Source organism: Eupeodes corollae, chromosome 3 (assembly GCF_945859685.1).
Source record: "Eupeodes corollae chromosome 3, idEupCoro1.1, whole genome shotgun sequence".
In the NCBI taxonomy this organism is placed as follows: domain Eukaryota; kingdom Metazoa; phylum Arthropoda; class Insecta; order Diptera; family Syrphidae; genus Eupeodes; species Eupeodes corollae.
The window spans coordinates 74,762,416-74,778,037 of record NC_079149.1 but is presented as its reverse complement, the minus strand read 5'-3'; the positions used below and the strand labels follow the sequence as shown (position 1 = coordinate 74,778,037).

Here is a 15,622-nt window from a genome sequence, read left to right as displayed (position 1 = left end):
GATTCACCAGAAAATTTATCTAAAGATTCTTCTACATCCCTAAAAACAAAATGATTGGTTTCGGACATCTCTCTTAGTTTTTCGTTTAATTTCTCTTTATCACTCTCAGCTTCCACACAATTATTATTATTATCTTTTTCCGTTTCCTTTTTATTAATTAATAAAATTACTGACTGACTTTCCTGCAAATAGCATTCAATAATCTTTCTACTAATTCTGTTTTTAAATTATATCGATATGATAGTTTTTTTTTTCTTTTAAAATTGTTTGTAATTGTTTTCTTGTTAATTTATTTAAATCTTCCATTCGGACATTTAAACCCTTCTCCCCATCATAACAATCTTAAAATCATAGCAAAAAAAAATGGTTTGTCTTGAAAGTTCTTTTCTTAACTTTGTTTTGATTTTTATTCAAAGAGAAAATACAACAAAAAGCATAAAATTACATGAGATAAAAAAGCTCTTATCTTATCCGCCAAATGTTAAGTATTCGGAACATGCGATAGCTAAGCTTAAGCATATGATACAAGATCGTAAAAATGAATTGCACTCAACTTAAGCCTGACTCAGCGCTTTACGAGCAAATCGATCTTGTGGAGTGTAATAAATTAAATAACTTTGTAATTTAAGAGAAAAGAAAATATGAAACGATCTCACCAATTTTGTATGGACACTTCATTAACAATATATATGATGGTTTTTGTCTCTAATATTTTGCTCTCTTTTTTTTCTTTGCTTTTTTATGCACTAACTGACCGCGTTAAATTATTTGCTTTTTTTTCTATGTACTAATGTATATGTATCGCACAATTATAATTCTTTAAATGCACTTATTATTTTGAACTTTCAGATTTTATTTTTTAATTTAATTCTTAGCTTTTATTCTTTTCTATCTTATCACTTTGTCACTAATAGCTTTTCGTTTTCAGTAAGTATTTTAATAACTTTGCATGATTCTTTTTTTTCTCTTTTCTTTTCTTTATTAAGACTTTAACACTATAAGTAATTGTAACATAATTTTATAGTTTAAAGACAATTAGAACACGTATCGCTGCACTTGTCCAGCAACACTTCTGACACCAATTGTAGGGGAAGGGAAAGGGAATAAATTAAAATACTACAGCGTTTGTTTAATTTTAAGTAGTTTTAATTCACTTTAATATTAAAAATAAAATTATAATTTAAATTTAATTTAGATATTAGAATTAGATATTGGAATTATAGAAAAAATATAAAAAAGATATGAGAGTTTAACTTGACTTTCACTTGACTTTTCGTTTTACTTTACTTTTACTTTTCTTGATGATACTTTTTTAAATAATCGCTTATTGCGTTAAGTTTTATTTTTATAGTCTAGTTAGTCGTAAATTATGAATTTAAGAAATGGAATGAAATGGAAATATTATTTGAATACTTATAGTGTACATGTACAAATGTTTGGTTTTAACTTAGGATGTTTATGATAAGTAGTCATTCTACATGTATTTATGCAGATGACATTTATATTTTAAGTAAAAGTAACGATTTAGAAAAATGTAAGAATCTTTTTGATAATTTTGTTAATGATATTCTTAATTGCTCGTTTGCTTCAGGTGCTAGACTTTCATTACAAAATGTAAAATGCTACATATCTGTAGAAAAATCCATTGTCAAAAAATTATCTTAAGTATAAATAATGTACAAATTGAAAATGTAAATAGTCTTAATATCCTAGGATTAGTATTTAATAATAAATATAGATGGAAAGAACATTGTTTAAATTTAAAAAAAAGCCTAGTTGCGAGACTCAACATAATTAATTATTTATCTAGTAATAAAAGCCACGTACACATTAACATATATTACCAAAATGTTATTATTAAGTCAAATCGATTATGGAATTTACATTTATGGCAGTTCCCTAAAAACAACTCTAAGAATAATACAACCAAGCTACCACCAAGCAGCTAGAAGGAGCATCAACGCCTTTCCTACAACACCACTTAAAAATATTCTTGCGGAAGCAGGTCTTCCCTCTGTTGAGCAACGTTTCGAAAAAACCATCTCGAACTTAGTTGTAAAATTGGTCTTCTCCACAAATTCAATTATCGATAAAGACATTTATCAAGCTATGAACCTTAAGTGCAAGAAACGTATTCTATCTGCTTTAAAAACAATCCTCGACAAAGCTCGGGAAATGGATATACCAACAAAAACCCCAAAAAACTCAACTTTATCATATCCTCCATGGAATATAAAAGCCGATTATTTGTATTGAGCCTCGCTCACTAAAGTAAAATAAATACAAGCAATGCAGTATACCAATCACTGTTCTCAAGTATTTCATCAGAACTTAAAACTAATGATGGATCCAAATCAAAAGATAATACATCATTTGCAGTCACATTTAAAGATGGCCAAATCCTCAATATTGGCATCCTCCCGGAATATGCTTCTTTTTTTACCGCAGAAGCCTTTGATATTGTGCAAGCAACCAAATCAATAATGAATTCCAACGATACTAAGTTCGTTAAAAATCCAAACAACGATTCAGATCTTATTGCCGCGATAAGGAACAAGATAATAATGAAGCCGAATAAAATAAAACTGATGTGGACTCCAGGGATGTTCAAATGGTAGACATGTGCATTCAAAACCCACCTCTGTCTATCCACTCCTACTCTCACATCCCCGCGTTGAACATCGGGTGGCTAGTACTTCAACTGGAGATTTTGTTCTAACCCTAGTGGAAAGTTGTTGTTAGCAGCAAACAAGGAAGGGGGAAGAGGTGTTTCCACTCTCCTCACCTGTCCTTATCCACACAGCAGCGGACGAATTCTTGAGCCGGAATCAACGGTGGAGTCTACAGTTCCAGTAAGGTTGAACTAATTAGTGAACACCCGTTGGAGTTATACTAAGAAACTGGCCCTCCAGGTTGGGGGTTGGCCGTCGGGGTGACTTCCTGACCACGTAAAAAATACATTTGGTGCGCAGCACTAACAAGCCTCTGATGCGGACGGATTTATAGTTGAGAACCCAAGCAAACGAAGTAAAGACAACGAATTGCGGATCTGTACGTGAAATGTTAGGTCCCTTAACAGACCACGTGCAGCCGAAAAATTAGCGGAAGCCCTTAACTGCCCCAAAAGACTGTGATGTAGGACAATAAGGGTAACATCATAGCAGAACCGCAGTCTATGTAAAGAATATGGAAAGACAACTTCTCCAAATTATATAACGGCGATGACGACGCAGATCAATGACTTGGTACGGAGCATGCACCAACTCATCTGCACAATATTGTCAGAAGAAAGCATGCCCGATGAGTGGAATCTATGCATAGTTTGCCCGATACATAAAAATACAGACCCTCTAAATTGGGCCAACTACAGGGGTATCTATCACACTACGGCAGATCTTTGCAAAAATCCAGGAACTTCAAATCGATACCCGCCATCGTTTATGAATTTTAAAGCCGGGAATGACAGCATCTATATAAAAGAGCTCTACAGAGAAATGTTTATTTTTGGCATCAGTGTCAAACTTATCCGTTTGTGCAGAATGACGATTGAGAATGCCTATGTACCGCTATAAATTCAGACAACGATAACATCGCTGAAGTAAAACGGAGAATAGCATTTGCAAATCGCTGCTTCTTTGGACTTAGAAGGCAATTGAGGAGTAAAGTCCTATCTCGAGCATATAAAATTACCCTCTTGTTACTCAGCCCAGAATGAATTCGAAATTCAAACTAACCGAAACCGATCATCCTTAAAATATGCAACGAAAATAGGACAAACCGTACTTTAATAAATAAATAATCGTTGTAGATACGGAGGCGGTAAAGTTAAGTAGTTTTTAAGACGCAACATTTCCACTTTACAAGAAGAGATCAATCCGTCCATCAACCATCAACGGGATAGGAGCTTTGCTGGATTCTCTAAAATATGAAAATGGGTAGTCCGCAGGTTAGCTAGGAAGTGTACTCTTTTTAAAACAGTAAGTGTAAGAGTAGCATCGCAGCTAAAATAACAGTTGGTCATATGACCAAAAGTAAATTTTAAATATAAGTCTCAATACTTTGTTTAGTATATCAAGTATTAGGTTTTTTAACGGGATTGTTCCTAAAGAAGAAAAAGAAAAAAGATATAACTTCAAAGTAAAAGGGGGGTTTTAACAAAAAGGGAGTTGTAATTTTAAAGAGAATTAGCAAGTACAAGAGACTTCGACGATCCAAATTTTTAAATAAATCGAAGACGATTCTTATCGAATCAAATAGATGTTGACTATCAAGTCAATTTATTTTAACAAACAAAATTAATCGTATGTGGCGAACATACACTAATCATAGCGTATGTTTGCCACATTCGATTAATTTTGTTTGTTAAAATAAATTAAATTTTTTGTTAGAATTAAATTAAATTGTCGCTTTCAATTAAGTATTCGTATTTAACATATTGTAAAATAAAATTAAAACATATAATATGTAATATATTAATAAAACATTTGTATAAATGTTTAAAAGAATATAATGGAATTTTTATGAAGTTTAAAACCATAAGGATGGTACAAGTTTTGAGAGAGTGAGGGGGAGAATGAAGAAGAAAGGGTTAGGAGAAGAAGCCAAGTAGTGGGGTTGTTCTTAGCCAGGAAGACAACCAGGTAGGGAGGGTCAAGAAAATTATCTCGCACATCACTACCACCGGGACGCTAGACTGGCTTTAGTTATTTTTCTTGTGATGAGTCCAGGGTCAAAGTAAGTTTCGGTTGTTTTAAAGCCCATCCAACTAAAGAATAAAATGCACGACTGGATCGCACGAACTTGCTCCTGTATGCAAAAAGTCTGTTTAAAAAAATACCTATAAAAGATTTAAAAATAAACCTGTAAAATAAGTTTGTCTTCAAACATATAAATGCCATTTGATTGGTCAAAAAACCTGTGATTCATCCCAAGACACAACTCATCCTAAGACATTTAATCCCGGAAATGAAAAATACTTGAAAGCATACTTAACGAAAACAATTGTTTGTGTATTCAACTAGTTCGTTCATGGCTTTTTCCTTTGGATAGCTTTATTTTAATTTCGTATTAGAAGGACATATAGTTCCTATATGTCGCAAGTAAGAAAGGAAATAGTTCAAGCAACACAGGAAGGCATTCAACGCCCATATTCAACAGACCAAATTTATACCTGTCCAAAAATTACATCGAAAAATACTGCAATTTTCAAAGGCAGTATAAATTGTTGGTCTTTTGTAGAAACTATGAGGTATTCTTTCTCTTCCACGGTTCCTTAGCTTTTTGTCAATAACATTCCATTTCATTGTTCTTTAAAAAAAGATAATATCTTTGCTATGTAGTTCGATGACAAACTATATTCATACAAAAATTAAAAAACTCTCAACATTACAAAAATCAGTCTTGCTTCGGCAAACCTTTTCCCAGCTTTTATGATAATCTGGTTGAATATGGTTCAAACCGAACAAAAACAATACTTGATGACTTCATGCGAGAATACCTTAACAAAACAATTTTTGATGGACTAAAAGCTGTTAAGCTATATCTGATTTAAATTAAAGACATTTTAAAATGTTCGTGATTAAAGAAAACAATTGCATTAGTTAGGCTTTTAAACTGTGACATTAACTGAAAAATTTGATACATTGCTGTATTTCTGTTCTTGGAAGTAATTTATTAAATGAAGAAAAAAGTTGAACATTTTAAATGCATGTAGACTTTTATCCGAACAACACTGAACACTCGAGTTTTACCCAATTTTTGTATTCCAGTCTTAAAAAAAGGAACAATATTTTAAACGTTATATAAATATTTTACATGTCATTTAATATAATAATCCTTTTCAATCTATTAGTAGAATGTTAAGGCTCAAAATAAACCATTTTTTACCTCAATTTATCTATGTAATTTTTGTAATTAAATCCCGTTAGATAAGCGAATGCTTACACTCGATGTACATTCCCCCATCCCAAACATTTACTTCCACAGAATTAATAAATATTATAAGCAACATCCAAACTCCAATGTTATTGACAGGGAACATCAATTCCTGGAACACTTTATGACGCTCTCTCACTAATAATTCCTGAGATAATGAATTTGAAAAGTTCCCCTCAACCACCAACCTTGCTATATTAAATGACGGTAGTCCAAAACACTTTTCGACCCATAAAACATTGACACACGTAGACGTGACAGCTATATCTCCACAATTATTACCATATGTATCATGGGAAATTTTCGACGATCTACATGGGAGCGACCATCTTCCAATACTGACATATTTAGATCTAGGATATACATAAGTCTGCTTTTAAAAAAACGTATTATAAATTTCAAACGGACCGAGCAAACTGAGATTTATATCAAAAAGAAGTACATTTATTAGTTAAAAAAAACACTATCTTCAAATATAAATAAAGAAACAGCTCTTATCACAAAAACAATGCGATCAGCGGCCAACATATCTATACCCCAAACAAAAAACACTGCACGTAAATCGATAGCTCCCTGGTGGAGCACCGAACTCTCTATTTTACTGAATAATAAACAGATTCTTTTTAAATATTTTAAAATACATCCTTCCGACACTAACTTCGTGAACTACCGCAAAGCAAATGCCTTCTTTCGCAAAAGCAAAAATAGCAAAAACACTAAGTTTCCAGAAATTCACATCCAATATTAACTCAAACTCGACAAGTAAAAAAATGTGGGCAGACATAAAATCCCTTACAGGAAACCACACCCCTCTTAGAATAAATGCGTTAATCACTGAGGCTGGTATACTTACCAACCCATTAGATATATGTGAACACTTTGGTAAGTCTTGGTCTAATTACGCTAATGACTTTAACTTCTCTTCGACTTTTCTCGACCCAAACGTCTCATAGCAAACAGAGAACCGCAAGCAGAAAACCTAAGCTTATCAGCAAAGTATATCGAAAAAGAAATCAGCTTTTTAGAATTAGAAAGCTGCCTAAATTCTCTTAAAGGCAAAACTCCAGCATTCGAGCGGATTTCATACCCGATGCTGAAAAATACCCCACTTCTACTTAAACAAAGAATCTTAAACTTATACAATATTTTTGAATAAGATATAATACCACAGGTATGGAAAGTCGCAAGTGTGATTCCTATCCCCAAACCGACAAAAAATTTGACGGATCCCTCGGGATACAGGCCAATTTCCTTGCTGTTATGTACTAGCAAGCTCTTAGAAAAAATTATATCTAAACGTCTACTTTGGTATATAGAAAAGAACAACTACATTTGCCCAAACACGGACGTAGCACTATGGACTCCCTACTTCACTTAGACGAATACATTAGTTCAGCTCTTTCACGCAAAAATCATGTGTCTGTCTTGTCATTTGACTTTGAAAAGGCATTTGACAGGATCGGCAACCATATTATCATAAATAAACGTATGCATTGGAAGATCCGTCCCAAAATGATCTCATATATAAAATCATTTTTATGTAACAGAAAATTTAGAATCAAATCGAATAATCATTACTCCACTGTATATAACTTAGCAAACGATATCCCCCAAGGCTCACCCCCTTCGGTGACTCTGTTCATTATAGCTTATAACGATATCAGCGAAATTATATTAAAATATAATAAAGTAAACCACATCTTATACGCTGATGATTTAATCCTTCTATCAAAATGTAACGAAATAAATCGCACTAAGCAACTTTTTGAAAATATAATTTTAGACCTAAATGAGTAGTGCTCCCTTTCAGGGTCCATTATCTCACCTACTAAGAGTAAACACCTACTTATCTGTAAAAAAAGAAACTGTAACACTTTAAACATTCATTTTGTAAATTACGAAATTCCAAATTTAATCATTTTAAATATTTTAGGTACAATTTTTGATAAAAATTATAATTTTAGGAATCATTGTGAAATACTTAAAAAAAAGCTAACTACCAGATTAAATATAATAAGATAGCTTTGTTCATCCCAACTCACTTATCCAAATTACAAGAAACATCATATTATAAAAGATTGACTACGGATTGACTATCTATGGAAAACGCCCAAAATCTACACTACAAATCATTAAACCTTCGTACCACTCAGTAATCAGAAGCAGCTTAAAAGCCTTTGCTACTTCACCAATAAAAAATATCCTCACTGAATCTGGCCTTCCGTCCATCGAACATCGCCGAGACTTTCTAACTGTTTGAATCACACCAAAAATTTGCGAGTCTTTCAAATCACCGATTGTCGAAGACGTTAACAAAATTTTACTGCGAAAAAAGACACCTTAACACCCATCCACCTTATATATCGCCCTTGAAACTGCTAAAAAACATCGGTATTCGGCCAACAATTAATAAAGTGACTCTAAGCAACAACCCTTCATGGCAGATACCAACAAATACAAAAGACAGCAAACTCTTAACTTTCAAAAAGGATTCCACAAACAAGGAAACTTATTCACAAAAATTATTATTCAAAAAAATGGAAAAATACAAGAATATAGAAAAAACGCATGTAATATTTTGTACACAGATGGTTCCAAATCCGAAAATGGTACAGGAGTTGCAATTTTATCTGAGACAGAAGACGTTTTATACGCTATCAGACTTCCAAATTACTTTTCAGTATTCTCTTCAGAAGCGCATGCTATATTAAAAGCTACAGAATTTGCATTTACTAAAACTAAAAACGTAGTAATATGATCAGACAGCCTTTTCACTTTGAATGCTATCGGAAATGTTAAAAACCAATCACCAGATCTCCGGCAGCCCCATACATTATACTTATACTCCTTTTTTTTATAAACTTTAATAATTAAATATTTCAAGCCGCAAGTCATGGTAGCTAGCGCATTGTAAATTTGTATTATAATGTAATTTATTTATATTGTAATAAAGAATAATAATATTTATTTATGTTTACTGAGTAAACAGTAGCCCGATGATGGAACATGAGTTCTGAACGCTTCGCTAATTTTATTTTATTTATATTTAAAAAATAAAAAAATTGTTTGTAACATAAAAGTTTTAATAAATTGTAAAATTTTTTAAGAAAACTACCTATAATCGTTTTTATTTAAAAATAAACATACAAATACATGAAGGTTATTACAAAAACATTTACAAATTAATTGTTTTACCCTTATTAAAAATGTTGTTTAGAATTTTTAAAAGAGGAAACTATGTATATATTTTGGAAATACATTTAAAAATGAAAATAATCAACTGTGTAGCACGAATTTGTTTGTATATACGATTACAGGGACAACTTTAAAATCTAACTGAGTAAACAGTAGCCCGATGATGGAACATGAGTTCTGAAACGCGTCGCTAATTTTATTTCATTTATATTTAAAAAATAAAAAAAAATGTTTGTAACATAAAAGTTTTAATAAATTGTAAAAATTTTTAAGAAAACTACCTATAACCGTTTTTATTTAAAAATAAACATACAAATACATAACATAGCAAACATTTAGACAAGCAACACGTCATCTATAATAACCTTCACTTAGTAGCTTAAAAGCTACAAATACCCATTTTTTATATTAATACCTCAGCTAGTTTGGAATGTAGGTGCATGTACCAGATTTACTGAAATGGAAGACAGTTCTTGCGGTAGTATTGTAAATTCAAATTGCAAAAATATGATAAGAAAGTTAATTAGCAAGGTTGTATGCTTAAGAGATTTTCTCTCAAATATTTTATGTTAAGTTGTTTTTATAATTTTTTAATAATTTTTTGAAAGGGGCCACTTGTTAACTTCATATAATTTTCTGCAATCAAACATCAGAAGCAACAAAAGAAAAAATGTATCACTGAAAAAAACCTAAATAGTTCGTGAAAAAACAGCAGTAAAATTCTTTATCATTTTACCAAGACCGTTGATTAAGGCAAGCAGACGACTAAGAATTATACAACGAATCTTAAATGACGCACTTCTTGACGATTTATTAGGGAGCGTACATCATTGTGAATTTTGTTACACTTCAGAATATTTTTATAAAGCGTCAATCTACAATCAGCGGCGAGTCATAAGTACAATATAAACATATATGAGTCTTTAACGATAGATAGGAAACAAAAGGATAAGGTTGTGTAGTGAGAGCTTCATTCTTGCCATAGTTGTATGAAAGTCAATACGTAGAAATTCGAAATGTAGGCAAATTAATAGAAGGTACAAAATAAGTTTCATCAATTTCATGAAGAAATATTAAATTGTTATTAACAAGCATTATGTGATTAGTGTGTGGTACTGTCATGCCAGAGATCTTTGGTTTAATCCATGCCAGTGCATGGTCTCTCGCAATGAATTGAAAAATTCTCTCAAAGACATTTTTGTCATTAAGTGCTATAGGTTCCTTTCATCCTTGACATTAATAACACACAGGAATGGTTGAGAGTTGTAAGCCACTAGGTTCTGCTTTTCTACAAGGTGTTGCCCATCTACCTTTTTTTTATGAACATGACTTTGGTGGAGTCAACCTAAAAAGTCCCTTAAAATAAAAGCGAATATATCGTGCGATATTATTTATATATATATATGTATATGTTTTGATGTCAGAAAGTCAGAACATATTCAGCCTACATCTATGTAAATCATCCTTGAAAAAAAGTTAGTGCTAAATAAAGCTAACAGATTTTCTATTCCATATCAAGGCCTATAAGCCTAATTACACCAAATTTAGTTATGAACTGAAGTGAAATTTTTTGTATTCCATTAGTCAGAAATCACAACATTGATGCAAAAGTCCGTCAATTCATTCAAATTCTAAGTTAAGTGCAATCGAAATCCGAAATATCACATTAGTGCACCTATGTATGTATGCTGTCTAAGATAAATAGACAAGGTTAATCCAAACTACAAAGAAAGACATAAATTAATTAGATACTTTAATTTACCTCAATTTAACTTAGTTGTTTGTGAAAAAACTATTGAACTATCAATTATTTGTTATTCTTTTAAGTAGTTATGAAAATTATTTAATCTTTAGTCTCAATATAACTATTGTATTGTTTCTGGTATCCGTTACCATTATTCTGTAAACAAGACGTACTAAGCAAGCTTCAAGATCGTTTCAACTCTTTGTAAATCTGTAATGGGTTGAAAAGAGCCTAGCAAAACGAAGAATTCAACTTTTGTCGTTCTTTTTGTAACCCATAAATTATCTGGAGTCCCGAACGGTACCCGTCTTGCCTGAAACAGAATCAAATTCCTTTTGAGGTGAACTTTCTATCTGTGAATAAGTGTGAGTGGTGAAAAAAAACTAGTTCATCCATAGGAATTCAATGCATGCTATCACAATTATGGCTGAAACACATGCACGCTTCGGCGTCGCCTGACGTTTACGAGTTCAACCATAGGAATTCAATGCATGCTATGGCTATCACAATGGAGCTTCGGCTTCACGTTTCGTTTGACAATCGTAAGGAAAAGAACGTAATGTAACTTAATGTGACTCCAAACGGAAGCTCTAGCTGAATCACAAACATGCTTCAGCTTCTTCTTCGCCTGACGTTTACGAGTTCAGCCATAGGAATTCAATGCATGCTATCACACTGAAGCTTCAACCTCACGTTTCGTTTGACAATCGTAAGGAAAAGAACGTAATGTGACTGCAAACGGAAGTTCTAGTTCAATTATCTGAACATTTGCTTTGTCTGACAGCTCATCACCTGTACAAAAATGTCAACAAACAAAATATTTGCTCTTTGGAGGGATGAAATAATAGAAATGTCATTCAAAGCAACCTCGAAGCAGGCCTAACGTAACGCAGAGGAAGCCGAAACTGAAGCGTGTATGTATTTCAGCCGTTATTTAGCCATTAAGCTTCGACTTCAAGTTTCATTTGACAATCGTAAGGAAAAGAACGTAATATTACGTAATGTGGCTCCAAACGGAAGCTCTAGTTCAAATTTGCTGAACATTTGCTTTGTCTGACAACTAAACAGATGTAAAAAAGTTAACCAACAAAAAACATTTGCTTTTGGAGGGATTCCCATTGGTTATTATAGGCTGTAAAAGGTACTTCCGCGATACATTATTTTTTTTTTTCGATTTCAAAACTAATATTTGTTTTATTTTGAGAAAAAATAACAGGTGCTAATGACAGAAGTGCCATTTTAGAAATGTCATATTGGAAGTGTCATTCAAAGCAACACCGAAGCAGGCCCCACGTAACGCAGACGAAGCAGAAGCTGAAGCATGTTTGTGGTTCAGCCATTAAGTCGGGACTCTAGATTGTATATTTCCTCTTTGCAAATTGCTATGAAATGGTAAATATCGTCACGACGCTCATTTCTGTTAAAATAATTGCAAAGGAAAAGTAGATATGATCTATGCGGAAAATAATTAAGGTTTAATTTTTCAACTTGAAAAATATTGAAATAATTTGTCGCATTAGTATTTAAGGAGTGGCTTACATTTCTATAAATTTCTCTTGTTGACGATGATAATGCTCTATTTAGATGTTGAAGATTTATATTTTTTATCAACTTTTGCAATAACATTCGAAAAGATATCTTGCCAATTATCTATGTTAAACTCAGTCAATTCAAGAGAAACATTATGCAACCGCGCAAGTGGATTCCATTCATTAAATGGTGATGCTTCTGTTCCTTCATGATAGATGTATGAAGATTTGAACTTGGCTTACTCATCACTCTTGGTAAAAAATCTGCATGCAATTTAAAATTTTTAACATAAATCGGCGCAATTCCAGATTCAACATGAATAACATAGGTTGGAGGCGAACTAGGCAACCGAAATAATCTTTTGAAAAAATGTGTTTTTTTTTTTTTTTTTTTTTTTTTTTTTTTATATCCGATGGAAATCTTCAAAAGACACTCGGTAAGAATCGGTACCGAGTAGTGTGGGACTCTTACCGCACTAAAACCACCGGTGAATCAGGACCAATCTATGAAAGATCGACAAATGATTTTTATTTCTTAATTTTTAAAATCGCATTGGGGGAAGTTTAAGGTTATAACACTTTCCCGTAGCTTTTAGCCCATCAGCTCATGAGGCTTGGTTCTTCTTAATCTCCGAACATTGTCTCGTACATTTAATACGGTCTCCATTTCAGAGTTAGTATGACTTTGCAGCCGCTTATTGTGTGATACAGCGTGTTTCTTAACCACTTCTGTAACCATTTCAATTTGAAGGTCACGATGTAGATCGCTATTTCTTATGTACCAAGGGGCATTTATTATTCCACGAAGGACCTTGCTTTGGAATTTTTGGATGGGTTCAGCATTTGTTTTCTTTGTACAGCCCCATAGTTGGATGCCATATGTCCAAACGGGTTTCAATACTTGCTTATATAAAATTAGTTTGTTCTGGATAGATAGGTCAGAGTTCTTTCCTATTAACCAGTACATTTTTCTGTACTTCAAGTTTAGTTCTTCTCTTTTCTTTTTGATGTGTTCTTTCCATTTAAGCTTTGCATCCAAATTCATTCCAAGGTATTTGGCGGTATTGGAGTAAGGTACTTCTGTACTGTTTATAAAAATTGGAACATTGTTTATGTTTTTGTTTGTAAAGTTTATATGCGTCGATTTTGTTTCGTTTAATTTGATACGCCATTTGTGCGTCCAATCACTAACTTTATCGACTGCATTTTGCAATTTTTGTGTAGCCTTCGTAACGGATTTATCTGGCACCAATATTGCAGTATCATCAGCAAAGGTGGCCATGATAGCGTTGATGTCCACTGGAATATCCCTTGTATATAACAGATACAGGGTTGGTCCTAGGACACTTCCTTGTGGTACACCGGCTTCAATTTTCTTAAGTTCCGAGTAATTTTGGTCGTACCGTACTCTAAAGAGTCGGTTCGTAATATAGGATTTCAGTATTTCGTAGTACTGCCTGGGGAAGTCCCTATGCAGTTTGTACTCAAGTCCCAAGTGCCAAACCTTGTCAAAAGCTTGAGCAACATCTAAGAATACAGACGAGCATACTTGTTTTTCTTCAAGTGCCTTTTCCACAACATCCGTAATTCGATGCACTTGGTCTATCGTGGAATGTTTATTTCTAAATCCAAACTGATGGCTTGGAATTAGTCTTCTTTCTTCAATTATTTTGTTAAGCCTTTTAAGTAGCAGTTTTTCAAAAACTTTTGCCATGATTGGTATAAGCGATATTGGTCTGTAAGATGTAACTTCTGTTGGTGGCTTACCTTGTTTAGGTATAACAATGACTTCCGCAATTTTCCAATGATGTGGCACATATCTTAGTTTAAGGCATGCGTTTATTATAAATTGGAGTTTCTTGAAGGCTATAAGAGGCATTTCTTTCAGAACCTGAGCAGTTATAAGATCGTACCCTGGTGATTTTTTGTTTGACAGCTTATGTTGACACATGCTTCTTACTTCTTTGAGCGTGACAAAAGGTATTTCACATTCGTCGTTTCTGTCAACAAACTGTAAGGGATCTGTAGCTGTGCTTGCTGGGAATGGCTTGAAAACATTCGCGAGATGTTCAGCAAAGAGATCAGCCTTTTGTTTCGGGTTTCCGATCCATTTACCATCTTGAGATTTTATCGGCGGGTTTTGTGTCTGAGGTCTTTTTAGACGCTTAGTTGCTTTCCATAAGGAGTATTCTGTAGAAGCATCCGTCGTCAGACTTTTCAGGAATCTACTTAGTGAATCATTTTTAAACTCACAGATTCTTTTTTTTAATTCGTTGTTAAGACGGTTAAAAACTACCTTATCATCTGGGAATCTCGTGGATTGCCATTTTCTTCTAGCTCTTCTTTTTTCCAATATCAACTCCTTTATTTCGATAGGATATTTTATTTCTTTTTCTCTCGCATTCGAAATAGTTGGAGTACTTTCTTCTGCAGCCTGCTGCACATCAGCAATAAATTGTTCTACTTCATGATCAATTTGTTCAATTGTTTGCATAGGGGATCTTAGGTTTATAAAATTTTCAAGTTTGTCTCTGAATTCGTTCCAGTTTGTTCTGTTATTCACGAGCTTGGGATTACTTTTTTCTATTATTTCTGTTTCGCTCAGTGATAAAATTACTGGAGTATGATCTGATGATAAATCGTAATTACCTTCGACACTTATATGATTTCGTTTAATACCTTTAACTACGAAAAAGTCTATAAGGTCTGGTATTTTGTTAGTATCAGATGGCCAATATGTTGGCGAACCAGAAGAATAAAATTCGCAGTTGTATTTTCGGCCTGCTTGGTATAGCCGTTTACCTTTTGTTGTTATGAGCCTAGATCCCCATTGGGTGTGTTTAGCATTGAAGTCGCCACCAACAAGGAAGTTATGTCCTAACAAATGTAGGAGTTCTGCATAGTCTTCTTCAGTTGGAGAGCGCCTCGGAGGGCAGTATATAGCTGCTATTTTGAATTCTTTCTTTTTTATACCAATACTAATTGTTGTTACTTGCATGTTTTCTTTAGTAAACTTTGGTTCTTCAAAGTGTGTTAGGCACTTTTTTATAAGTATTGCTGATCCTCCCCTAGCTTTGTCAGCTGGGTGCGGAGCGTGATAACATGTATAGTTTGGTAATTTATTATCAAGATTTTGTTCAATAGCGAGGTGGGTTTCGGACACCAAACAAATGTCTATATGCTCTATGTCTAGAAAGATGTTTAGTTCTGATACATGCTG

The 15,622-nt window shown here is 33.2% G+C and overlaps 1 protein-coding gene across 2 annotated transcripts in view; it reads right to left on the bottom strand.

The window, feature by feature from the left end:
• LOC129952743 (SHC-transforming protein 2) overlaps nt 1-11,071 on the bottom strand; it is a 42,347-nt gene extending 31,276 nt beyond the window's left edge. The window contains exon 1 of one of the 2 annotated variants that reach the window (XM_056065550.1): nt 10,892-11,071. The gene's annotated coding sequence lies outside the window, so the exon portion shown is untranslated. The remainder of the gene's footprint in view (nt 1-10,891) is intronic. The other variant, XM_056065549.1, reaches the window with a different exon arrangement.
• Between the last annotated feature and the right edge of the window lie 4,551 nt (nt 11,072-15,622).